Source organism: Suncus etruscus, chromosome 1 (assembly GCF_024139225.1).
Source record: "Suncus etruscus isolate mSunEtr1 chromosome 1, mSunEtr1.pri.cur, whole genome shotgun sequence".
Lineage (NCBI taxonomy): Eukaryota > Metazoa > Chordata > Mammalia > Eulipotyphla > Soricidae > Suncus > Suncus etruscus.
Window position 1 is genome coordinate 64,846,234 of NC_064848.1, and position 24,787 is coordinate 64,871,020.

General features: G+C 37.5%; 1 pseudogene; it reads left to right on the forward strand.

Moving 5' to 3' along the window:
- The first annotated feature begins 10,071 nt into the window (after positions 1-10,071).
- The window catches only part of LOC126007276 (vesicle transport through interaction with t-SNAREs homolog 1B-like), a 28,235-nt pseudogene continuing 13,519 nt past the window's right edge, over positions 10,072-24,787 (forward strand).

A 24,787-nucleotide genomic window follows, 5' to 3' on the forward strand; every position in this document is an offset into this window, starting at 1 on the left:
AACAAGAGAAACAGAAGCCAGGTTGCCTTCTTTTTCCACCTGTCAAAGTTACACTCTTCATTGTTTTTCTCCTGTTTTTTAGGACACACTTGTGGCACTCAGGAGTTTCTCCTGGCTCTGTGTGAAATCACTCCTGGCAGGTTTGGGGGACCATATGTGATGCTAGGTTGGACAAGTACAAGGCAAATGCCCTACCTGATGTACTATCCCTCCAGCTCTAGTTACATTTTTTTCTACCCTGAGCCTACCACATGTTTGAACTTCTATTGTAAGCCTTGCCCCTATTCTAATATGGCTCTTTCCCATTCATCATTTTAATTTTGGAGAGGCCACACCCCCTATGCTTAAAGCTTCCTCCTAGTAATGCTGGGGAAACTTATGTGATGCTGGGGATTTAGGGATTTGAACACAGGCACAAACTAGGCAAGCACCTTCTTATTTTCACTTCCTAACTCAGCCTCACACTGCTGCAGACTTCTGTTCTTATTCCTTCTCTGGCCCTGTCTAAACTCTTTGTTTCAGTACCCCTGCTGGACTTCTTTGCAAAATCCTGAGCTTTGCTAATCTCTCAGTCTTGTTGGTCAATAAACCTCTTCATCCAAGCTCACTGCCTTTTCTCAGACAGTCTTCTCAGTTCTGTAGTTGTAAAATGACTTTTCAGAAATGACTGCCTATTCTTACTGTCTTCTAGACTCTTAGGCTATTCTACCTAATTTTGTTTTAAACACCCAGTGTTTCTGGAATTAACTTATTTGTTATGCTTAATAAAATTGTTTACCAGACATCAATGTTTTAGATTGATGCCATTGACCAGATTAAAGCATATTCTTCCTTTAGTGCTAGTCATTTAAGATCTGGGCACCAGATCTCCCTTGCTCAACTTCATAGACCAAAGGACCACCTTCTACCACCAATCATGATAGATGAAGGCTTTCAATTCCACAGCCTACTCCCTTTCTTGCTTTTCTCATAAAAATATTGTGGTGCAGAATGTACACTCCCATTTATTTACATATTTGATTAATATTTTTTAAAAATATGTGCTAACATTATTTCACCATTACATTATTACACATGTATTCATATTATCTAGAAGTAAAAAGATATCTTTCACATATATCATCATCCATGGAAGAGTACATTTTAAAATTATTTTATGACAGGGTTTTACACTGTGTAATTATATTCTTCAAGTCTCATTTACCATTTCACTCTGTATTTTATGGGGTTCCCCCAATTTTTATTATAACACCAAGATTTAACAAGCTATTTATATAATATAGTTGTTTCAGGCATTAAGTGTTCAAACTCCAGACCCACCACCAGTGTCCCCAATTTTCCACCCACCACCCTATCTGCCTTCATTTACTTTGTCTTGTTTGTTATAACACAAAGGCAAATGGAATGATCAAAACTTAAATCAGTAAGGGTCAATTTGAAATGTTGTTACTAAAGTCAATATCTAAGGATTTACTGAACCGTGGTTGGTGCTAATTGAGCATTCTGTGTTACTGTTTCGGTTCACTGAGCTTGGTAGATTTATATGTAATTTCCCCATCACATTTCCTGTCAGTTTATTGGGCTAACACTACTATAAAATATTGTAGTGTCATGCAGCTACATTTATCTGTGCAGTCCAGAATTTGTAAATCTAAAATAAATTTGGTGGCTTGAAAGTTTGATAAGGGTAAGTTGCAGATGTGGGCTATTTCTGTCAGAGGGTGTAGGCCCAACTAGAACTACGTTGGGCCTGCTGTCTTCATGCAGCAAAGAGAAACTGCCTGCCTCTACCTCCTTTCTGAGAATACCACAGAGGTTATCAACCAGGATCAAACTACCTGAAAACTATCACAGGCATTATTTTCTTGTGGAGGAGCCAAGCTATTTTTCCTGCTGGGAAAATACAGTATTTTATGTTAACACATCTTTGAAAATTCTTTTACTGATTTTCCTTATACATCTGTACTATAAAATATGTATGGCTATCAATTTTTTTCATGACTATGAGACTTTAAGATTACTTCTACATTGAAATGTAATTATTATTACCAGTACATATAATAAAAATGCTATAAATATTTGTTAGTATTAAACATAAGGTAAAAATAATATCTCTTAAAGAGATTGATGCAACTCTTTTTTACATTATTCCTGAAACTTAGGATACATATAGTTTATGATTGGAATAAGTCAAGATGCAGCATCAATTCTAGTTTAGTTTTTAATTATTTGCAGCTATAAGGCCTAAGGAATATTGTTTTGTGAATAAATAGAAGAAAAGGAAGTTATTTTATTATAGCAGGGTTATTATAGTCCTTGAATCTTTATAAAGCAAAAATGACTTATTTTTAAAAGAATTAGCTATTCACTCTTTAGAGTCTGAATTTTGTTGAAAGCAGAGAATTTGATTTCTCAAATTCAATTCTATAATTACGTGCTCAATTACATAAAATATCAATCATTTTAAACTTATACAGGTTTTTTAATACCTGAGGCAATATCCTATAATCATATGGGGTGCAAGGTTAATTTTTAATGATGTGGAAGAGAGAAATAATGAAAGAGGAAGTTTTTTAGGGGAAACCCAAGAACTTTGCCGGGTAGACATATTCTCAGGCACATTAATCTGAGAAACAAGTACTTAGAAGAAATAAAGATATAGAAACTAATTTCCTAAAACTTCTTGAGCTCATGTACCTCTTAGAAAGTCTTTGTGAGCTTCCCACCCCATATGCTCTAGTTCGAACCATTAAGAATTTGAGAAACAAGTACACATGTGCTCCCTGTCATTGGTGTATGCTGTGCACACATGTGCAACCAACCCATGCACAAGTCACCCACATCTCCCCTCTTGAGCTGGGTATTTTCCTATTTTCATGAGGGGATGTGTAGTGGGGCAGTCTCTCGAGCATGCTGCTCTCTCTCAACTTCTCTCCCTTCTCTTCTTCAGAACCTCCAATTAAAATTTGCTTTTTTTTTTCTTTTTACTTAGCACTTTCCAGGAACAGTCCTTAGGTAGAAAGAATGAGATGATTGAATTCAAATACCAATTCTCAAAGGTGCCCTACAGCTATCATTAAACATAAGAATGGGATTTAGTAGTGTGGAGAATCCCCATTAAAGCTAAAGGTATCTTTAAGGAGGAAACACCACTGACCAAGCAAGCGGAAGCAAAGATAAACAAATGGGACTACATTAAACCAAGAAACATCTGCACTTCAAAGGAAACAGTGACAAGGATCCAAAGGCTACCTCAGGAGTGCAGAAAATATATAGACTTTTTCTCTCCTTAATTTTACTCAGAGTAAATAAAATATCTGGAATTGTTCCCTGTAGATGCCTGGAGATAGAAATACAATATAGGGGCCAGAGGAAATGTTGGCCTTGTCTGTGGTGGACATAGGTTCAATTACTGCATATCTTGAGCCAAGAGTAATTCCTGAGTGCAGAGCAAGTGAGTGAGCAAGAGAGAGAGGAGAAAAATAATGAAAAATAGAAAGGTAAGAAATAAGGAAGGAAGAAAGAAAGGGAGAAGGAAAGAAAGAAGAAAGGAAAGAGAAAGAAAGAAAGGAAAGAAAAAAGAAAAGAAAGAAAGGAAAAGAAAGAAAAAAATTAGAAGCCTCTATCAAGCCAGTGTTGTTTTTCACAAAAAATGGATAAGGAAAAGCTCATGTTTGACACCCTCCTGTCAAACATGATTAATTTTTAGGTATTAATTTCATGGGTTATTTGAAATTCATTTTATTCCTTTATCTCCTTGCTCCTTCTTACTCTCACTTAAATTTCTCTACACCTAGATATCAAAAAACATTTCCAGACCAGGGCAGTCAGAGTTGGAGTGGCTGATGTGCACACTTTTCTTGATGTCAGCTTTGAGTTTGATTCTCATTACTACATGATCCATTGAGCCCTACATGTGTGTCCTTATATCCCAGAAAAAAGCAGTTGAAAATTATTTCTCAGAAGGTACTTTTGTTTTTCTGAGAAAGCTCAATCACCTTAAAAGACTCTCATTTTATTTTGCAGAAGGTAAGAGGAGAAGGAAGGGAAGGTTGGGAGGCACCTGTCAGTGCTAAGGAGCTTTTTCTGGTTCACTCAGGAGTGCTGGAATCTTGCACCTGATCGACAGAATGTGAGGAAGTACCTTAACCAGTATGCTATCTCTTGCATCTTTAACCATTTCTCTTTTGTGCTTGAATAAGTTTTAGTGGGTTTCTGTTACTTCAACTTATAGGTCTTGTTTGAAGAGAAACCTCCAATATTTCATCTGTTACAATTGCTTACCTTGGGCTTTGAGAGTCAAGTGCGTGTAATGACAAGTGCCTCACAGTCGTTCAGGCAGACAGTTTTTGCATGGTACTTGTGCTCCTTACTGAACTTGGAGTGTGAAATAAGACCTTCTTCTGGGTAGGAGAAGTGCTTTTCCTAGAAAAGTGACTTAATACTGTGTGAGGATTTTCTTTTCACCTTTTGCAAATTGACTTTTAAACCTCTTAAACTCTAAGTCAAAATTGCACCACACAGGGTCACGTTGCTGCTGTAGTCTCGAAGGACCACCACAGTGCTGTAAGGTGAACAGAAAACAAGTGTTCCCCTTTTGTCAGACATCACATTGCACAGCATTGCACAGAGTAGGGCCAAAGGAGACCATCCCATTCCACCTTTATTTTCTAATAGATTCTTTCATTATTTGGGCCTTTCCCTTCTCTTTTTTTGCCCTATATAATTCGACCAATACAATAATGGATTTTCTCTCTTCCTTTTTCTTTCTTTTTCTTTCTTTCTTTCTTTCTTTCTTTCTTTCTTTCTTTCTTTCTTTCTTTCTTTCTTTCTTTCTTTCTTTCTTTCTTTCTTTCTTTCTTTCTTTCTTTCTTTCTTTCTTTCTTTCTTTCTTTCTTTCTTTCTTTCTTTCTTTCTTTCTTTCTTTTCTTTCTTTCTTTCTTTCTTTCTTTCTTTCTTTCTTTCTTTCTTTCTTTCTTTCTTCTTTCTTTCTTTCTTTCTTTCTTTCTTTCTTTCTTTCTTTCTTTCTTTCTTTCTTTCTTTCTTTCTTTCTTTCTTTCTTTCTTTCTTTCTTTCTTTCTTTCTTTCTTTCTTTCTTTCTTCTTTCTTTCCTCTCTTCTTTCCTTCCTTTCACTTTTGGGCCTCCAGGTGTGGCCAGAGGTTATTCCTGGCTCTCTCTGCTCAGAAATCGCTCCTGGCAGGCACAGGGGACCATATGGGATGCCGGAATTCGAACTAACATTGGTCCTGGGTCAGCAACTTGCAAGGCAAATGTTCTACTGCTGTGCTATCTCCGGCCCCTAGGTTAATTTTCTTAGTATGAATCAAATATCATCCTTCCCTGCCCAATACTACCTCTCTCATTGGTGACAGTGAGATAACCACTGCCATTTGTTGAGTTCTTACTAGCATGAGATCTCTGCTAACACATATCCAAACCCATTTTCATTTTAGAAATGAAACACAGAGAGAGTTTAAGCAACTGACCTACATTACTGAGCTATCAGTAATCAGACCTAGCTATTGCAAAGTCCTCTTTATTTAAATTGAGCCACCATGAGATAAATAGATAAAAAGTTGATAGTTGAGTTTCATACAAGGTTCTAATACCCACCCCTTCACCACTGTTTATTCCCCACTACCTACCAATATTGCAAGGTCCTCTTAATCACCATATACATTCTACAGGTTCACTCTAGGTGTCTCCTTTTTCATAAGCAAGAGGAGAGGGACAATGAACCTTATATTTACTGTATATCTTATATATGTCTGGCTTATGATAATTCTTTATACTTGTATTATTTAAACTCCAAAATATGACCATAAAGTAGTAAAACCATTATTTTTTTACTGTTGAGAAATGGGCTCACAGAGGTTTGCTCCAAGACATAGAAAAATTATACTTCAGAGCCACTTCAGATGTCTGACTTCAAAATGCATCACTTTCACTGCAATGAATTTTCTACAAACAATTTTAAAATTTAGACAGGCTGAAATGAGGTCTAAAAGAAGTTGCCTTACTTGGAAAGGAGTTTATTTCTTCTTTATTTATATTTTAATCCTAAAATTTTATTTAAATTTCACCTATTACTCTAAAAATAATGCTTTTCCTTTTTAGTTCTTTTTTTTTATTTTTTAATTTTGGGCCATGCCAATCAAGGCTCAGTGTTACTCCTGGCTTTGCACTCATAAATTACTCATGGAGACTTGGCAAACTATATAGAATGCCTGGGATCAAACCCAGGTTGGACCTTTTTTTTCCTTCCTCCTTCTGAATGGATATTTATAACACCTAGATGGACTCCTCTTAGTTTTTCTCTATTTTGATTGTCTTTTTTTTTTTTCCTTCTTACCCCAATGGTACCAAGGCCAGACAGTCGAATGTTCATTTGGTGGAAATAAAAACTGATCAGACTTGAATACCAAATCCAAAGTCAACGACAACAGAATCGATATCCAATCTACAACAAACTGTACAAGGTGGAAACAGTTGCACTAGCATTACGGGGGTAAAAGAAGGAGATGTGGGATGCATGCTAGGAACAGGGGTGGAGGGAGGACAACACTGGTGATGGGAATGCCCCTCACTCATTGTCACTATGTGCCTCATATATTACTGTGAGAGAATTGTAATTCACTTCGACCACAATAAAATAAAAAAAATATTTCTAGACAGATATTCGTATCTGGATAGAATTTTTTTTTTTAAGAAACAAAACACATGGCTGTGAACCATTTCATTTTTTCTAGTTCTAGACTGTGAGGTTTTAAATGTTCACGTTCCAGGGAACTTCTAAGATTTAGGAGTACCATTCAAAAATATTACCATTTGACTACACATTGAAAAAAATTTTTAGTATGAATATTAATTTTTTATTAATATCTTTATTTAAATACCTTGATTACACATACGATTGTAGTAGGTTTCAGTAACATAAAGAACATTGAAAATTTTAACAAAAGCCATCTATTACACTCTTGCTCCTTGGGTCAGAAAGATAAACAGAAACTCTACATCAGCTGTTTATACATTCAAAATAGCTTTAAAATGCTTACTCAAGCAAATCAAGTCTACATCAGTAAATATTAAAATTAGTCTTTGTAGTTAAGAATTCTTTTTTTATATTTCTTGTAAATATACTTGATCTTTTATTTATTTATTGATCAAAGTGGATTACAAATCTTTCATAGTAATATTTTAGGAATATAATGATATTGAATCGGGGCATTGGTAGTTAAGAATTCTTGACAAGAACATTTTGAAGCATTTTTAAATGAGATAAGTGAAATATTTCTGAGTGAAATAAGTCAGAGAGAGAGAGAAAAACGCAGAATGGTCCTACTCATCTATGGGTTTTAAGAAAAATGAAAGACATTCTTGCAGTAATAATTTTCAGACACAAAAGAGAAAAGAGCTGGAAGTTACAGCTCACCTCAGGAAGCTCACCACAAAGAGTAATGAGTTTAGTTAGAGAAATAACTACATTTTGAACTGTCCTAATAATGAGAATGTATGAGGGAAATGGAGAGCCTGTTTAGAGTACAGGCGGGGGTCGGGTGGGGAGGAGGGAGACTTGGGACATTGGCGATGGGAATGTTGCACTGGTGATGGGGTGGTGTTCTTTCCATGACTGAAACCCAAACACAATCATGTATGTAATCAAGGTGTTTAAATAAAATAAAATAAAATAAAATAAAAAAAAGGCAATTAGGGCACTTGGTTGCATGTAATTAGCCCAGGTTCAATCCCTGGTACCACATAATATCCCCAGAGCCTGTCAGTAGTAAAAATAAATAAATAAATAAATAAATAAATATAGGCAACTAAAAAATTAAATTTACAAAATAAAAGATTAATGGCTAGATTAAAGAAAGTTTAGGCATCAGATTTAAAATACCTTAATCTTTAGGCTGTCCAGAAATGTATATTTTTATAAATATAAATATATCTACAGGACCTGCAGTGCAGAAGAAAACCCTTTAAAAATATTGCATTTTTAGACTAGTAAGATGTTGTTATATTTACCCTTCAAAGTGAGATCTAATTACCAGAGCAGGTGCTTTTGGCACAAGTTTTTAGTTGCCTATGACACAATCTTAAAAACACAAATTTTTTACATTTTATTCACTAGAATATGGGAAAATAAATCAAACAGAATTTAGACTTTTGACCCTCACACTCCAGATAACAGCAATTGGTTAAATATTAACCTTGTGTTTACATCTGGGTAGAAATTAAAAGCACCATTTAATTTGTATTACATTTATTTTTTTTAAACTTTTTTTTTTTTGTTTTTGTTTTTTGGGCCACACCCGGTGGTGCTCAGGGGTTACTCCTGGCTGTCTGCTCAGAAATAGCTCCTGGCAGGCACAGGGGACCATATGGGACACCGGGATTCGAACCAACCACCTTTGGTCCTGGATCAGCTGCTTGTAAGGCAAACGCCGCTGTGCTATCTCTCTGGGCCCCATTTTTAAACTTTTTAAATTTGTATTACATTTATTTTTGCTCAAATTCTCTATTAATCAATATCAATGATACTGCTTTTTATGTTTACTCGCAGAGATATGTTTAGTTTACAAAACGTTGAATTGAATGAAAAATTTTATTTTAAAAATACCATTAAGAGTGGACGATCCTTGGGGCCGGGCGGTGGCGCTAAAGGTAAGGTGCGCCTGCCTTGCCTGCGCCAGCCTTGGACGGACCGCGGTTCGATCCCCCGGTGTCCCATATGGTCCCCCAAGCCAGGAGCAACTTCTGAGCGCATAGCCAGGAGTAACCCCTGAGCGTTACCGGGTGTGGCCCAAAAACCAAAAAAAAAAAAAAGAGTGGACGATCCTAAAAATTTACTTGTTGTAAACATAGAGGACATGAGAATTCTTCCCCCAAAGTTTTGTAAAATAGTGTTTCTCTAGCCTGACTCACCTTTGAATCACTGAACAGAGGGCTTCAACATTGGCTGTCTTAGAAATTATTCAGAGACTTAAAAAGAAATACTAACACTGCCCATGTACCACTTCTGATACTTTAAGATTAAAATTCTGGGGATCTTTCTAAAAAGAATTTATTTTACTGGAAGCATTGTGATCTACAAAGTCCTTCATAGTTGAATTTTAGATATACAGTGAATCAGGACCATTCCCACCACCAGTGTCGATCTTTCTCTACTAATGATCCCAGAGTGCATCCTATACCTCCACCCTTTCTCCCTTGCCTGCCAGTGTAACAAGTCCATTTAAATGTAGATTGTTAAAGTTTAGGTCTCTTGATTCTATTGTTGTTGACTTTGGCTTGGATATTTAATTCTGTCTTTTATTTTTCTCCACCAATGCACCCCAGGCCACTTGGTCCCTGGACCCCAATTTTCTTTTTTCCTTTCTTCTTAATTTTATAGAAAAAAAATGAAGAAACATGAGGTAAAACAAAGTAATCCGTGTCTCAAGGTTCTATGAAAAAGGTGGGAGCCTATAATTAAAAGATTAAAAAAAAACAACAAAACTGGGGCCAGAGAAATAACATTTGCATGCAGAAGGTCAGTGGTTTGAATCCCATATGGTCCCCTGTGCCTGCCAGGAGCGATTTCTGAGCATAGAGCCAGGAGTAGCCCTTGATCGCTGCCGGGTGTGACCCAAAAACCAGAAAAAAAACCCCCAAAAAACAAAAAACTAAAAAACCTAAAAGAAACAAAAATAGGGTGTGGCAGGTGTTTTGTTGTTGTTGTTTTGTTTGTTTGTTTGCATAGGCACAGCAAAAGTTGGGGAGAATAGAAAGGAAAAACTTTTGGCCTAAAAAATAGGGAGACCCTACCCGTGACCAACTATAGGCTCAGGGCATATTAAGTTGTCTAACCCTAAAGTTTTTCTTTATGGTCCCAGTAAAAGTTCTTCACAGACGAAGTAAAGTTTCTGTTATTTGAGATCCTGGTTTTTGCATAGATCCTATGTCAAAGCCAGGGAGCCATTAAGTATGTTCTGGTTTCATCTTACTGTTAGATGGAGATGCAGGGACACCTGCCCTGAAAACAAGTTGTTGCTTGAAAACAAGTCATCAGGGTGTCATATAAACCGAATATGGCGCAAGTTGGTGCCAAGGCAGCATTAGGGTCTTCCTCAGTAGAAGTTCGAGTTCTGATACTGATGCAGAAAACTTTGCCAGGTCTATAGATATGATCCTAAGTTCATGCAGTTATTTCTGCCTCACCTCAGGTTAACACTTGCAGCTCATTGGTTCATGGTTCACCTTGAAGAAATTATCAAATATGGTCTTTAGGAAATTGTCCAGATTTCAGTATAATTAATCAGATAAGAAAGTGTACTGCACTATGACATTGAAACTAAAGGCATCTTTAAGGAGGAAACAGCACTCTCCAAACAAATAGAAGCAGAGATAAACAGATGGGACTATATTAAGATGAGATGCTTTTGTACCTCAAAGGAAATAGTGCCTAGGATACAAATGCCACCCACAGAATGGGAGAAACTATTCACCCAAAACCCATCAGATAAGGGGCTAATAGCAACATTATACAAGGTACTGACAGAACTTTAGAAGAAAAAATATCTAATCCCATCAAAAAATGGGAAGAAGAAATGAACACTTTGTCAAAGAAGAAATACAAATGGCCAAAGACACATGAAAAATGCTCCACATCTCTGATCATCAGGGAGATGCAAATCAAAGCAACAATGTGGTATCATCTCACACTACAGAGACTGGCACACATCACAAAGAACAAGAACAATCAGTGCTGGTGGGGATGTGAAGAGAAAGGAACTCTTATTCACTGCTGGTGGGATGTTGTCCAACCTTTATGGAAAATGATATGGAGATTCCTTCAAAGACTGGAAATTGAGCTCCCATATGATCCAGCTATACCACTCCTAGGGATATACCCTAGGAACATAAAAATATAATACAAAAATCTCTTCCTTACACCTATATTCATTGCAGCACTATTTACAATAGCCAGACTTTGGAAACAACCAAGATGTCCTTCAACAGACGAATGGCTAAAGAAACTGTGGTACATATACATAATGGAATATTATGCAGCTGTCAGGAGAGATGAAGTCATGACAGTTTCCTATACATGGATGTACATGTAATCTATTATACTGAGTGAAATAAGTCAGAGGGAGAGAGATAGTCGCAGAATAGTCTCACTCATCTATGGGTTTTAAGAAAAATAAAACACATTCTTGCAATAATTTTCAGAGACAAAAGAGAGGAGGTCTGGAAGTTCCAGCTCACCACATGAAGCTCATCACAAAGAGTGATGAGTGCAGTTAGAGAAATAACTACATTGAGAATTATCATAACAATGTGAATGAGTGAGGGAAGTAGAAAGCTTGTCTAGAGTACTGGCGGAGGTGGGGTGGGGAGGAGGGAGATTTGGGACATTGGTGATGGGAATCTTGCACTGGTGAAGGGGGTGTTCTTTACATGACTAAAATCCAACCACAATCATGTTTGTAATCAAGATGTAATAAAGATATTAATTAAAAAAAGTATTAGAACATTATTGTAGACCTCTATGAAAAGCAAATAATTTAACACTTGCTCAGTGTAAACAGCTGTATCTTTCTTCAGATTTCTTTCAAGTATAAAAGAGAATATAAAAGAGAATAAAAAAGATTAAATAATAAAAGTATAAAAGAGAATATAAGCTTTTGTGTTTCTCCTCTTCTGCTCTGTTTCTTCTTGTTATACTCTGGGGCCAAAGGTTTTCGAGAAAACTACCATTGTGTTTCTTTGTGCAGTTATAAGATCTGGGGATCTTGAGAAATAGTACAGAAAGTTAACGTGCTTGCTTTGCATGTAGCTGACCCTCTAAGTACTGCTAGGAGTGAGCACAGAGCCAGGAGTAAGCTATAAGAACTGCTGGGTATATCATCCACTACTCCCAAAATTTTCCAATAAGATTAAATTCTGTGCTCACTTCACTACTATGAGTTGCCCAGATTCCAGCTTGGGGTGTAACATTTTTCTTTCTTCATAATACTCTCTTCTTTCCCTCATAGTTTCTAAGTGAAACTATTTTACTTCATTACAAAATTTAATCCTGTAGGTGTAACTCAGTGGCAGAGTACATTCCTTGCATATATGAAGCCCTGAATTAGTTCCCTGGCACTTACAAAGTAAAGTAATAATCCTTCTGTGAGGCCATCATCAATGAAAAATGCATATATGCACCTTATTTAGTAAATTAAGGCAGCTTGCTTGAGTAGTACCAGAGTCATTTTAAAAGTTCCTAAGGGAGCTTTGCATGATATTTGCATTAGGCATTAACTGAAATTAGCACCTGCCACATCCTTCGAATACAAAACAAATCATTTGCATAACATCCAAAGATATCTTTCTCTTTAATTTATTTTTATACTTTTTTCCACTTAACACCAGATGCTTAAGGTTTCTTTCTTTCTTTTTTTTTTAACCCCCAAATATTTTACATGAAGTGGATTGGGAAGGCTGCTTTATGCAGAGTTTTCAGAAAACAAATCCCTGATTTAGAAGAACAATATGCTTTGCTTATACTGCTCAAGCACTTTTCACTCCAAAAAGCCACATCCATATCTTAAAACTACAATTTCCTTTTCCTATCCATTCTAACATCAACCCTGGCAACAAATATTTTAACTTCTGTCTCTATCAATTTGCTTATTCAAGGTATTTTTATATATAGTATTATACTACAGTGGTCTTTGTGTCTAGCTTATGTGTGTCCTGAGAATAGCTGAATTTTCTTTATGTTGCAATATATGCCAGTACTTCATTTCTGAATACTTCATTCTATGAATATGCTATGTTATGTTTAGCTGTGAATGAGTTGTTGGATGCTCAAATTCACTCTGCTTACTGGATTATTACAAATGCTGATGTATACACTTATGTAAAGTTTTTATGTAGACATGATTTTCCTCCCCTGTATATATGTAGAAGTAGAATTGCTTATTTAAGTGATAATTCTATGATTAGACTTTTGAGGAGCTGTTTCCCAAACATGTAATTTGCATATACTTTCTCCCAGTCTGAGGACTCTTTCACTTTTCATAGCATATTTTAAAGTATAAGTGGTCTTATTTAATTTAGAAACAAATCATAGCATATTTTAAAGTATAAGTGCTCTTATTTAATTTAGAAACAAATTTAATTAATTTTTTTTTTTTTTGGATTTTGGGTCACACCCTGCAGCTCTCAGGGGTTACTCCTGGCTCTATGCTCAGAAATCGCCCCTGGCATGCTCAGGGGACCATATGGGATGCCAGGATTTGAACCACCGTTTTTCAGCATGCAAGGCAAATGCCCTGCCTTCATGCTATCTCTCTGGCCCCTAATTTAATTTTGATGTAGTTCAGTTTATCTATTTTCACTTATTGTTTGATTTTAGATGCTATGAATTATGACCTACACCAAGGTTACAAAAATTTACATCTGTACTTTTTCCTAAAAATTCTATAGTTTTAATATTTGTCTCTTTAGTTGGTTGTTGTTTTGAGGCCACATCTAGCATGCTCAAGATTTATCCTGGCTCTGTACTCAGAAATCATTTCTGGCAGGGCTCAGGTGACCATGGAGTGCTGGGGATCAAAACCAGGTGGACCTCAAGTGTGTGTGTGTGTGTGTCTGTGTGTGTCTGTGTGTGTAGGTCCTCTTCAGCAGTAATCAGAGGTATGGGGTATATACTAGGCACGACGGTTCCTGATATACTAGGCACGACGGTGCAAGCCTGACAATTCAATGCTAAGGCCCAGAAATGCTGGTAGGTAGCAAAGTCATACCCAGCAGAACTGGAATGACTAAGGGAGTATGTTATGCCTGAATTTGAACTTTGAGCTGCAATAACAGTCTTTTAAACTATTTTCCTATACTATGCATTTTTATAAAATTTGAATCAGCTCATATATTTCCAAGGGAAAATACAAATGATTTTCTCCTTAGCTTCTTCACGACTTTTTTTTTTTTGGGGGGGGGGGGTCACACCTGGAAATGCTCAGGGGTTACTCCTGGCTCTTCGTGGCTCTTCGTTTAGAACTCACTCTTAGCAGGCTTTGGGGACCATATATGATGCTGGGATTTGAACCACCATCCTTTTGTATGCAAGGCAAACGCCTTATATTCATGCTATCTCTTAGTTCCCAGCGTCTTCAGGACTTTAAGACTAAGTAGGAAGGATGTCCTTTTCCTTCTGTTTTTTTTGTAATCTGTTATTTTCATTAAGGTATTGTAGTTTGTAATGGTATTAATTTATTGTTTTATACTTGCAGTACCAACCCCCAACAGAATGAAGATGGTGAAATTTTTAGAGGGATTTCCCTGAATCTCTAGATCCATCAGTAAATATAGCTATCTTAAAAACATGAACTATTTCAATTCATAAACAAAATATGTCTTTTCTTTATATCTTATATTTTAAAAATACAATGGAAGTTACTGACAGTTTAGATATGTAGATAGACAAAAAATCAGGGAATCTAGGAATTTCTAGGCTTGCGGTTTGAGTTAATGGGTGACAAAGGTGAATTTATTCAAATGTGAAAAACTAAGAGGAACAGATTAGGAGATAACTTTTGTTTAAGAAATTGACAGTTATGTTTGCACATTTGATCTGAGAACCTATTAGACATCTGGATAGATAGATTTTGTTTGCAATTGGATAATAGGTGATCTGGGGCTTGGAGATAAATATATCTGGTAGTCACCAGTGTTTAAATATTATTAAAGACATGGGATTGCATGACATTGCCTGGAGAAAAGGGAAAGAGTAAAGGTTTAAGGGCTGAGATGTGGGACATTCCAACGTTCATAAATCTTAAAGAAGAATGATGAGAAGATAAATGAATCATGATGTTTATTATTTTAGTTCTGATGCTTTGATATCCAGGGCCTTCCTGATTCTGGAAGAACTGCCTGTCCTAGACTCAACCAGTTCTTGAGTTTTACCTCTGAGTGCACCTTTCACATTTGTTATCTTAGTCAGTAGAAAAAATTCTAGTTTTTGGAGTGGAAAGGGATCTCTTTAGTTGAATTGGGAATCTGGAGATCAGTTCTTTTGATGTTTGATCCAACGAATTCAAGCCTCATGGTTAGGGAGCACCAGGACAATACCAGGCGATGTCATTTATGCCAACATTTTGAGTTATTGCCCCAACATCCAGGATTGCACTTTTCACATGTAAAATGACTAAATCAAGAGTCTTCAAATAGGGCCTTTCATGCTTTGGATCACTATCTACCTGCCATCATAACCAAATAATAAATAATCTTAAGCCTACTATTATAATTGAAACTAGCTCATTTGAAGTCAGTTTATATTCCCTTTACCTATTTCTTCCTGTGGAAAACACAATAAAGGTTCCTACCCATATTTTAACTCAGATTCATATTTCAAGGTTTCTATTTATTTTTCTGCCTTCTCCCCTTATATTCTGTTTGATTCTAGTATTTACCTCTATTTTCCTGTTGTATGGCATGCCCCCTCTCTTGAAATTTGTTTATAAGAGAAATGAATTTTTAGTGGCAATTATCTCTGGATCTGCTCATCTCATCTGAAAATAAGGTAACTTTTAATGCACAGTGCTGTAAGGAAAGAGTGATCAGCAGATCCAAATGCTTTTGAAAGTTGGACTTATCAATACGGAAGTCTGGGATAATATGGATAATGCAGTAGAAATAGATTTGAGATTTTGAGAGAAAATAGGAGGTAAGGATATGAAAACAACAGATTTCTTTAGCTACATTTAAATAATAGGAAGACTAGAAATAAAGCAAAAGAAAATGTGAACTGGACTTTTGTTATTTAGGGAAGGAAATATTACAGTAGGTTACAACTGGGAAAGGAATCAAATGCTATGTTCAAGACACACCTTAGACTTGAAGATATTCTTTTGAATCAAAATGCAAATCAGAATTATTATCATCTTAAACTGCAATGGCAGGTCTTTTACTTATCCACTGTTCTCTTTAGAGTACAGAAGGATAGTATGTTAACATCAAGTTCTGAGAAGATAGAGGACTCTTTAATCACTCACTATTGGCTTTAACTTCCCCTTCTTCCTTGCCCATCCAAAGGGACTTTTCTTATACACTGTCTCCCTGAGCTTCATAGAGACTGACACTATAATAAAGGTACTTTCCAACCAGAAACCTCTTTCTTCTAAAGTAATATGCTAATGCAAGGGTTAAGAGCTCAAAGTCTGGGGCCAGAGCTATACTACAGTAGGGAGAGTTATTGCCTTTCACAGGGCCAATCTGGGTTTGATCCCTGGCATGATATATGCTTTTTCTTTTTTTTTCTTTTTTTTTGGGGGGGGGCACATCCAGGAGCGCTCAGGGGTTACAATTGGCTGTGCACTCAGAAATCTATTCTGGCAGGCTCAAGTACCATTTGGGATTCTGGGCATCAAACCCTAGTCTGTCCTGGGTTGGCCACATGCAAGGCAAATGCCCTACCACTTTGCTATCACTCCAATCCCTCTAACTCCCATTTCTACCTTCTTATTTTGTCTCATCTGCCACTAGCCAAGATGGAAGATACACATTTTGGTGTTATAATTGATCTATCTCTGATCTTATAATTCATTAACAAATCCTATAGGCCCTTTCTTAAATTTCGCTTGAATTTGACCATTTCTCAATATACTTTCTACTCCTCTGGATACACCCAGGCATTATTTTTCATGTCATTTATACATTAGCCTGATAAATGGATCCTTTAATTCTAACCTTGCCTTCCCCTAGTCAATGTTTTATGTTGCAGCCAGAGAGTTTACAGAATTTTATGTCAAATATTTTCTCTCTGAATCTTCTGATGGCTCAGTATTTTCTCAGAGTATAGAATACTATACATCCTTCAAGTAGTCCAAGAAATAGGCCCTTCCATCTTGAGTTCCATATTAGGAAATGCTATTATAGTCTTGTCTCTCCCTATAGTGCCAAGTTTTCTCACAACCCAGAAATGTTATCTGGAGTTTTTGGTTTTACCCCTACTGTCCTTCCTCCCTATGCCATATTATAATCTTGGTTCTTGGGATACTAGAATTAGAATTTCCAGCCCAAGTGACTTCCAGGACTGCACAGCTTCTCCAGAGTCAAAAAGCGGTACTTGCTGCCAGTGCACAGTCATGTACTTGAACACTTTGTTCTTTTGCTGAGACAGTCTTGTTGAAACTGTACTAATAATCCACATCTCCTGTAAGGCATTTGTCTCTCGTCTCCAAAGCATTCCTTCCTTTTTATCATGCCACATAAATTTCTTGTTTATATTATTACTTGATATTTCCTAAGATCATAAGCATAGAAAGGGATCTTTATTTTGCTTTCTACTATGCCCTTTTCCCCTAGAAAAATATATTTTTTCACAAAGTGAGAAAATAGTCATCTGAATACTGAATAACCAAATTAATCATCTCATGCCTGCTGAGAAGACTTTATTAGTGCCCTTTACTTAAAATATTAATCACCAAATTATTTTATAAAGTTCTCCTTAGTGTGGCATATGAAACCTTCACTGATATAACCTTTACTGTCTTAGTCACTAATAAATGCCTGAGATTTCCGAGGATTTTCACAGTTGCTTTAATTTTGATTTCTCATACCTGATCCATCTTGTTTTTTTTCTATCTCAGAGTTTTCTTGAGCTTAAAAATAAATTACACTATAAGTATCTTCCCAAGTAATCTTACATTCTTACTCATTCAATACATTACTAATGGCCAATGGGGGCTCCTTTTGCTTTAGTTAATTCTATTACACACCTGAGGGCCTCCCTGAAGCTTCCAAGAAAGTATTTGTCTTTTACAGCACATTTTGTATACCTTATATTTAATAGCATAAGTGTAATACTTCTCTAGTAGATTTTCATATATTAATATGTTTATTTCTACATAAGAAGCAATAAATTTAATTCATCTAATTCTTTCAGAAAATTATATATTTTCAGAGAAATCAAGAAAATCTTTATAAATTGAGAAGTTTATATACAGAATATAAAAAATTCTCTAAAGTAAAATTTATAACAGGATCAATAAATTCACTGTTGGTACTAAAATTTTCACTTTCAGTATTTTATAGATCCAGTTTCTTGCCATTTTGCCTAAATTTTAAAATATGTTTGTGAGCAGATCAATAAATAAATTTTATGATGCTGCAATAAGGTACAGAGATTTCAGTTGTTTTTTTATTGAAAATATTTACACCATTTTCATTTTGTGCCAAGCTCTGGTATACAGAAATAAATAAGACACATACAACTAAAGCTTTCCATAATTATGTGCTTTGTAGAATAGCGAAGTCATGAAGACTTTATAGAAATAGTTCAAGAATCCTAGTATAAAGAATTATGCTTGTGTGATACTTTATTCTTTACTGAACTAGGTAGTCTTAACTCCTTTGGTAATTTTTTCTCCCTAAGTATATGTTATATGCTTATGTACATACAAAGACCTAGATAAATAAAAACCAAATTGAATTTAAATACATAAATTAATTATTGATTTTTAAACAATTAGGTTTATACAAAAACGATGGTTTATTTGAATTTGAGTAACTTAGGGATGTAATACAAAAATTGTTCATAGCACTAACAAGTCCTACAAGCCAGTAAGATTAACACAATTTTATTACCTCTAGCCTTTATAGGCATTTGAGGTTTTAGAAGATTTTTAGATTAGTAAATTTCAGACCTGAATAAAGAATTTTTATGATATAGTTGTTTTATCTCTACTTCATCAATAGCATAGTCTAACTGTAACTTAAGGTATGAAACTTAAATTAACTTTAAACTCAAATTGTATTTCAACTTTTTGTATAGCCAATATACATTAAGCTTCCTTTGTTCCCCCTCAAGAATCTGTATTAAGCTGTGGATAATCAATAGAAGGTCTCTGGGCTGGAAAAAGCATGGGGATTGAGACTCATCTCCCATTCAGCCTCCTGTAGCTTGATCCTTGACTTTTCATATGATCTCCCAACACTGTGCTGATAAGAGATGCAGAAATAGCCCTTAGTCATTCTTTTTTTGCAGGGTCACACCCGGTGATGCTCAGGGGGTCCTCCTGGCTATGCGCTCAGAAATAGCTCCTGGCTTGGGGAACCATATGGGATGCCAGGGATTGAACTGCGGTCTGTCCTCGGTCAGCAGAGTGCAAGGCAAATGCCCTACCGCTGGGCCATCGCTCTGGCTCCACCCCTTAGCACTTCTGAGTGTGGTCCTAAATACCCACCCATGTGTTTCATAGCAATAAAATTATTCTGATCCTGGAAGAATGGCTTCCTGGACATGTGGGATTTAAATTCAACCTTTGAAGTGCTGGTAGGATTTGATATTTGATTCTCTCTCTCTCTCTCTCTCTCTCTCTCTCTCTCTCTCTCTCTCTCATTAGGGTGTGGGAGTTTGTTTGAGCGACACCTAACTGTATTACTGGCTCTGTGCTCAGGGATCTCTCCTGCCTATGCTCGAAAGACTCCTGTGGTCCCAGAATTTGAACTTGTATTGACTATGTGCAAGGCAGATGTCCTGCTCACTTTCTGTACTATCTCTCCAGACCTAAAGATACTCTGTGGATACTATAGATGGCTTAGAAGAAAAACTCTCAGACGTGCAAACACACAGGACATGTTGATAGAAACAATAAACAGAATGATATCACTGGAAATACAAATTATAATGAGAATTTCAAGGGATTAATGCTAGTTAAAATAGCTAATAGAAGATAGTGATGGTCATTAAAATGATCAAGTAATAAAAGCCATACTAAAGAGTTTGTCTGCATAACTGATCTTCTTGGTGATGGTAGAGTTGGTTCAAGGATTACTTGAGGAGTCCTTGGGACACTGGTGGAAGGAAGCAAGCTCTCTGTGGATATATGTGGTTGTTGACATTATATGTTCATGAAAATTATGACTAATTGTAAATCCAAGTACATCAGTGAAAATGGTTTAAAACCAAATCAAGTGATACTACTAAAAGAGTTTGAAAAAAATTAAATCTGGGTTTTTTTTTCCCTCAGTGGAGATTGGAGGAAGAGTGGAACTGAAAGTTAGTCACAGAATTAAGAGTTAAGAGTTAGCTTTCCCCATTTTCCCTCCCGGCTCCAAAGGAAGGGTCTGAGGTGGGGGCTCTGACCTTCCAGCCTTCTAGCTCTGGAAGGATCTCCTTCCTTCATGGGAGCCGGGAGGTTCTGCCAGCATGGGGTTTGGCAGCCCTCCGCCATGCCAAAGGTCTCTTTAACCAGGCCTAAGAAGGGGTGCGGGACATGGGTCACCCCAGCACCCCTCTATCTCCTTCCTCCGGAACTCCAGGGCTTTCCCTGGCCACATGGCTGGGCAAATCAGTGAGGTGGGTCCCTTGGAGGAGCTCATTAGTTTCCCTAAGCTTTCCCCATTTCCCTCCAGGCTCCAAAGGGGGGTATGAGGTGGGGGCTCTACCTTCCGGCCTTCTAGCTCTGGAAGGATCTCCTTCCTTCCTGGGTGCCTGGAGGTTCTGCCAGCATGGGCTTTGGCAGCCCCCCGCCATGCCAAAGGCCTCTATAATCAGGCTTAGGAAGGGGTGCAGGACATGGGTCACACCAGCACCCCTCTATCTCCTTGCTCCGGGAACTCCAGGGCTTTTCCTGGCCACATGGCTGGGCAAGCCAGCAAGGTGGGTCCCTTGGAGGAGCTCATTAGTTTCCCTAGGCTTTCCCCATTTCCCTCCCGACTCCAAAGAGAGGGTCTGGGGTGGGGGCTCTGACCTTCCAGCCTTCTAGCTCTGGAAGGATCTCCTTCCTTCCTGGAAGCCAGGAGGTTATGCCAGCGGGCTTTGGCAGCCCTCCACCATGCCAAAGGCCTCTAACCAGACCTAGGAAGGGGTACGGGACATGGGTCACCCCAGCACTCCTCTACCTCCTTCCTCCAGGAACTCCAGGGCTTTTCCTGGCCAAATGGCTGGACAAGCCAGCGAGGTGGGTCTCTTGGAGGAGCTCATTGGTTTCCCTAGGCTTACCCCATTTCCCTCCCAGCTCCAAAAAGAGGGTCTGGGGTGGGGGCTCTGACCTTCCGGCCTTCTAGCTCTGGAAGGATCTCCTTCCTGGGAGCCAGAGGTTCCGCTAGCATGTGGTTTGGCAGCCCCCCGCCATGCCAAAGGCCTCTTTAACCAGGCCTAGAGAGGGGTGCGGGACATGGGTCACCCCAGCACCCCTCTACCTCCTTCCTTCGGAACTCCAGGGCTTTTCCTGGCCACATTCCTGGGCAAGCCAGCAAGGTGGGAATAGCAGCACAATAGGTTCGGGCTTTAGGACTTACCAGGGAAGTTTCCTTATTAAACCTGTCCATTGTGAAACCACGTGAGGGCGCTCAGAATACAATGACAAATATTAGGATATCATTGTGTTTCATCTCCTTGTCCTAATCTGAAAGCCATTCAGGAGCTCATTTTATTTCTTTACTCCCTTACTCCCATCTCTTGTTATCCCACATTTAACCATTTTTCTGTACTAATGATTTTTGTTTTGGCCAAGGTGGATTACATATCTTTCACAGTAATGTTTTTTGGGTGGAGTCTAAAGCTTCAGCAGGCAACTTGTCACGGCAAGGTTCCACGCTTCAGGCTCCTTGGCCAAGATAAGGTGAAGATGCATTCTCGGCTGTCCCCCACAGCCTTCTCTCTCCTTCCTCTCTGTCCCCAGGGTTATTCCTGGACATCTGCTCAGGGTCCCAGCAAGTGGGTTCCAGCGAGGTGCAATTTAAAAGAGACCCCAGGCTTCCTTGTTCCTGCAAGGGGATGGGAAAGGACTGGTGAACTTTCAACTTCCAGCAATTAGGAAGCAAATGCCTCTCAGGGAGTGGGAAGCTTCAGCAGGCAACAAGGGGAGGACATGGCTCCATATGCTCTTCGCTTGTCCAAATCACAGACCAAAGTGGTGTCTCGAAAACAACACCCTCCCTCTTGACTATTTCTAAAACATAAAAGGGACATGTATATATGCTTTGTATATCTCAGATGTATTCCCTTAACATCTATAACTCTTTTCGAACATCCTCATATAGTGACAATTTTGCCCACTGGCTTTGTTATTTGATTGTTTGATTTTCCCCCTTTGAGATCTGTTTTATAAGCAATACTGGTAGAAGAGTATCTCTGTATAGATTTCATGTTTGAACCAAGTTACGGGGAATGTTGGACTTTATTCGTCGGCCCCCAGATGCACCAACAATATCTTGTGGCATTGCTTCTCATTTGCATAGGCACATTAAAATGGAAAAATAATACATATGCAAACAAGTTCTTATCTAATAGAGATGGGAAGACAAATTTGGTAATGTAATTAGGCCTTTTACCCTGAACATTGGCATAATGATTTGGCTTAGGCTCAGAAGAATGGGCATCGCCCACACACACCTGAACAATGGATACCAACTATGGAAACAACCACAATTGTCTATAACATTACCAGGATCCAAGTCTCTACTAGGGAAGACCTACCACTGGTTTGGCATTGACTTACTCCAAAGAGTGCTCCCAACACCCAGACGACTCAGCAACAGTCTGCATGCAGGGCAGATCACTCCACATTTAATGGTATGCTGAAACTAGAGGAGCTCCACATCAGCCTGGCATCGATGAAAGAAATGCACAGAATCCAGTCTTTAAATATAAGAATCTGATACCAACAATAGCTAAAGTGTGAAAAAGTTTCACTGGGACCTTGAGAATGACTGGAGTTGGATGGACTGGTATGCCTGGAACCCAGAGTCTGTCTTATGCCAATAAACTTCTGGGGTGAGGCCTTTTTGTAATCAGGTCAAGAATTTTTTTTCCATTTTCCCATTTTTCTGGACCTATGCAAACAACGGCGATTGCCACTATCACACCTTTACTATATTTTTTTATTCTTAACCTTTAAGGAAAAAAAAATACAATTTACTAAACTTAAAAACAAATAAATGTAGTAGAATGCCTGTCTTGAAAACAGGCAGGGGATGGGAAGGGGGGAGGCGGTAATGTTACACTGGTGAAGGGGGGTGTTCTGTTTATGACTGTAACCCAACTATGATCATGTTACTTAAATAAAAATATATTTAAAAAAAAAGAGTTAAGAGTTATTTAAGATGCTTGGTAAAACCCCTGATGTAGGGACAGAAAGAGAAGAGAAAGAGAGGAAGAAACCAATGATAGTTGGAAACTGATTACTCTGATCAAGAACTGGGTGCTGAAAGGGGATAAAGTGATATGTATGGTACCCCTTTGTTAACAATAATGCAAAGCATAGTGTCAAAAATGAAAGAGAGAGAAGTAAAATGCCTGTCGCAGAGGTGGGGTGGCTGGATAGGAGGGAAACTGGGTGCACTGCTGGTAGAAAATGTGCACTGATGAAAAGTAGAGTAATTCTATGACTTAAACTCAACCATGAACTATTTTGTAACCATGGTGCTTAAATAAAATAATTATTAAAAAAAGCAGTTGTCAGAACTTTTGACAAAATAATAATATATGATCAGCCCTTTAGGGAAGGAAGAGAAACAACAAAATGACAGTGGTTTGTATACCAAACTATAAAGACAATATTGACATCATGGGGGTCTTTGACATGGAAGGCAAATATAAGCTCAAGTGCTAATTTATAAAGGGAAGAAAATGAGTTGGATTTAAATCATTAGTGACAGATATTCAAAATAAAAATAGGTCTGCCTAAGAGTCCACTAGAAACAACATACCAATATAGAAAAGTGATGACCACAAAGTCAAAACACAAAAATCTGTCACATTTCTATATACAAAGAATGAATTAGAAGATAAAGTCAGCCAAGAATCTATCCCATTAAAAACTGTTAAACATCAGCTTCTAACAATGAACTTATCAAAAGAGGTAAGAGATCTCTACTATGAAAACTGTCATTTAAGAAAGCGATGGATGACCATAGGTAATAAAAAAACATTCCATGCTTAAGAATTAAAAAAATTAATATTGTCAAATGACTAAATGACCATCTTACCTAAATTATTATGTATATTTAAGACAATCCCTATTCAAATTCAGACAACATTCTTTGAGGACTTAGAACAGTCATAACAAAGTTTGTATGGAATTATAAAACAACATGAATAGCAAACCCAAATTGAAAAATAAGAAATTTGCATGTCTCTCATTACCTGACTCAAATCTATACCATAAAGTTATATATGGTATTGGAAGATAGTATGGTATTAGAATAAGAAATGATCTCTGATCAATGGGTTAGAATTGAGTAACCAAAGATAAATACCAGATCTATGATCAATTAATTTTTGACAAAGGAGTTGGCACATAAAGTAAAAATAGCCTCTCCAACAAATGGTTCTGGGAAAGATGAAAAAGCTAGAAAACTATGCATAAGAAAATGAAGCTGGATCATATATCATACTTTACATAAAAAGTCAATTCAAAATGTATTAAAATCTTGAGATCAGACCAGAACCCATAAAATACGTTAATGAAGGTATAAACATTTGGGTAGATAATAGGCATATAAAAATGCTCATCTCACTTACTATCAAGGAAATATAAATTAAGATGACAATCATCTCACCTAAGTGAGAATAGGACATATCATTGAGGGCTGGAGAGATAGCATATCGGTAGGGCATTTGCCTTGTACACAGCCAATTCAGGACGGACAGTAGTTCAAATCCTGGCGTTCCATATGATCCTCCATGCTTGCCAGGAGAGATTTCCGAGCACAGAGCCAGGAGTACCTCCTGAGTGCCGCTGGGTGTGACAGAGAGGGGGGGGCAGAGAGAGAATATGACATTAAATAAACTGGGAGCAATCT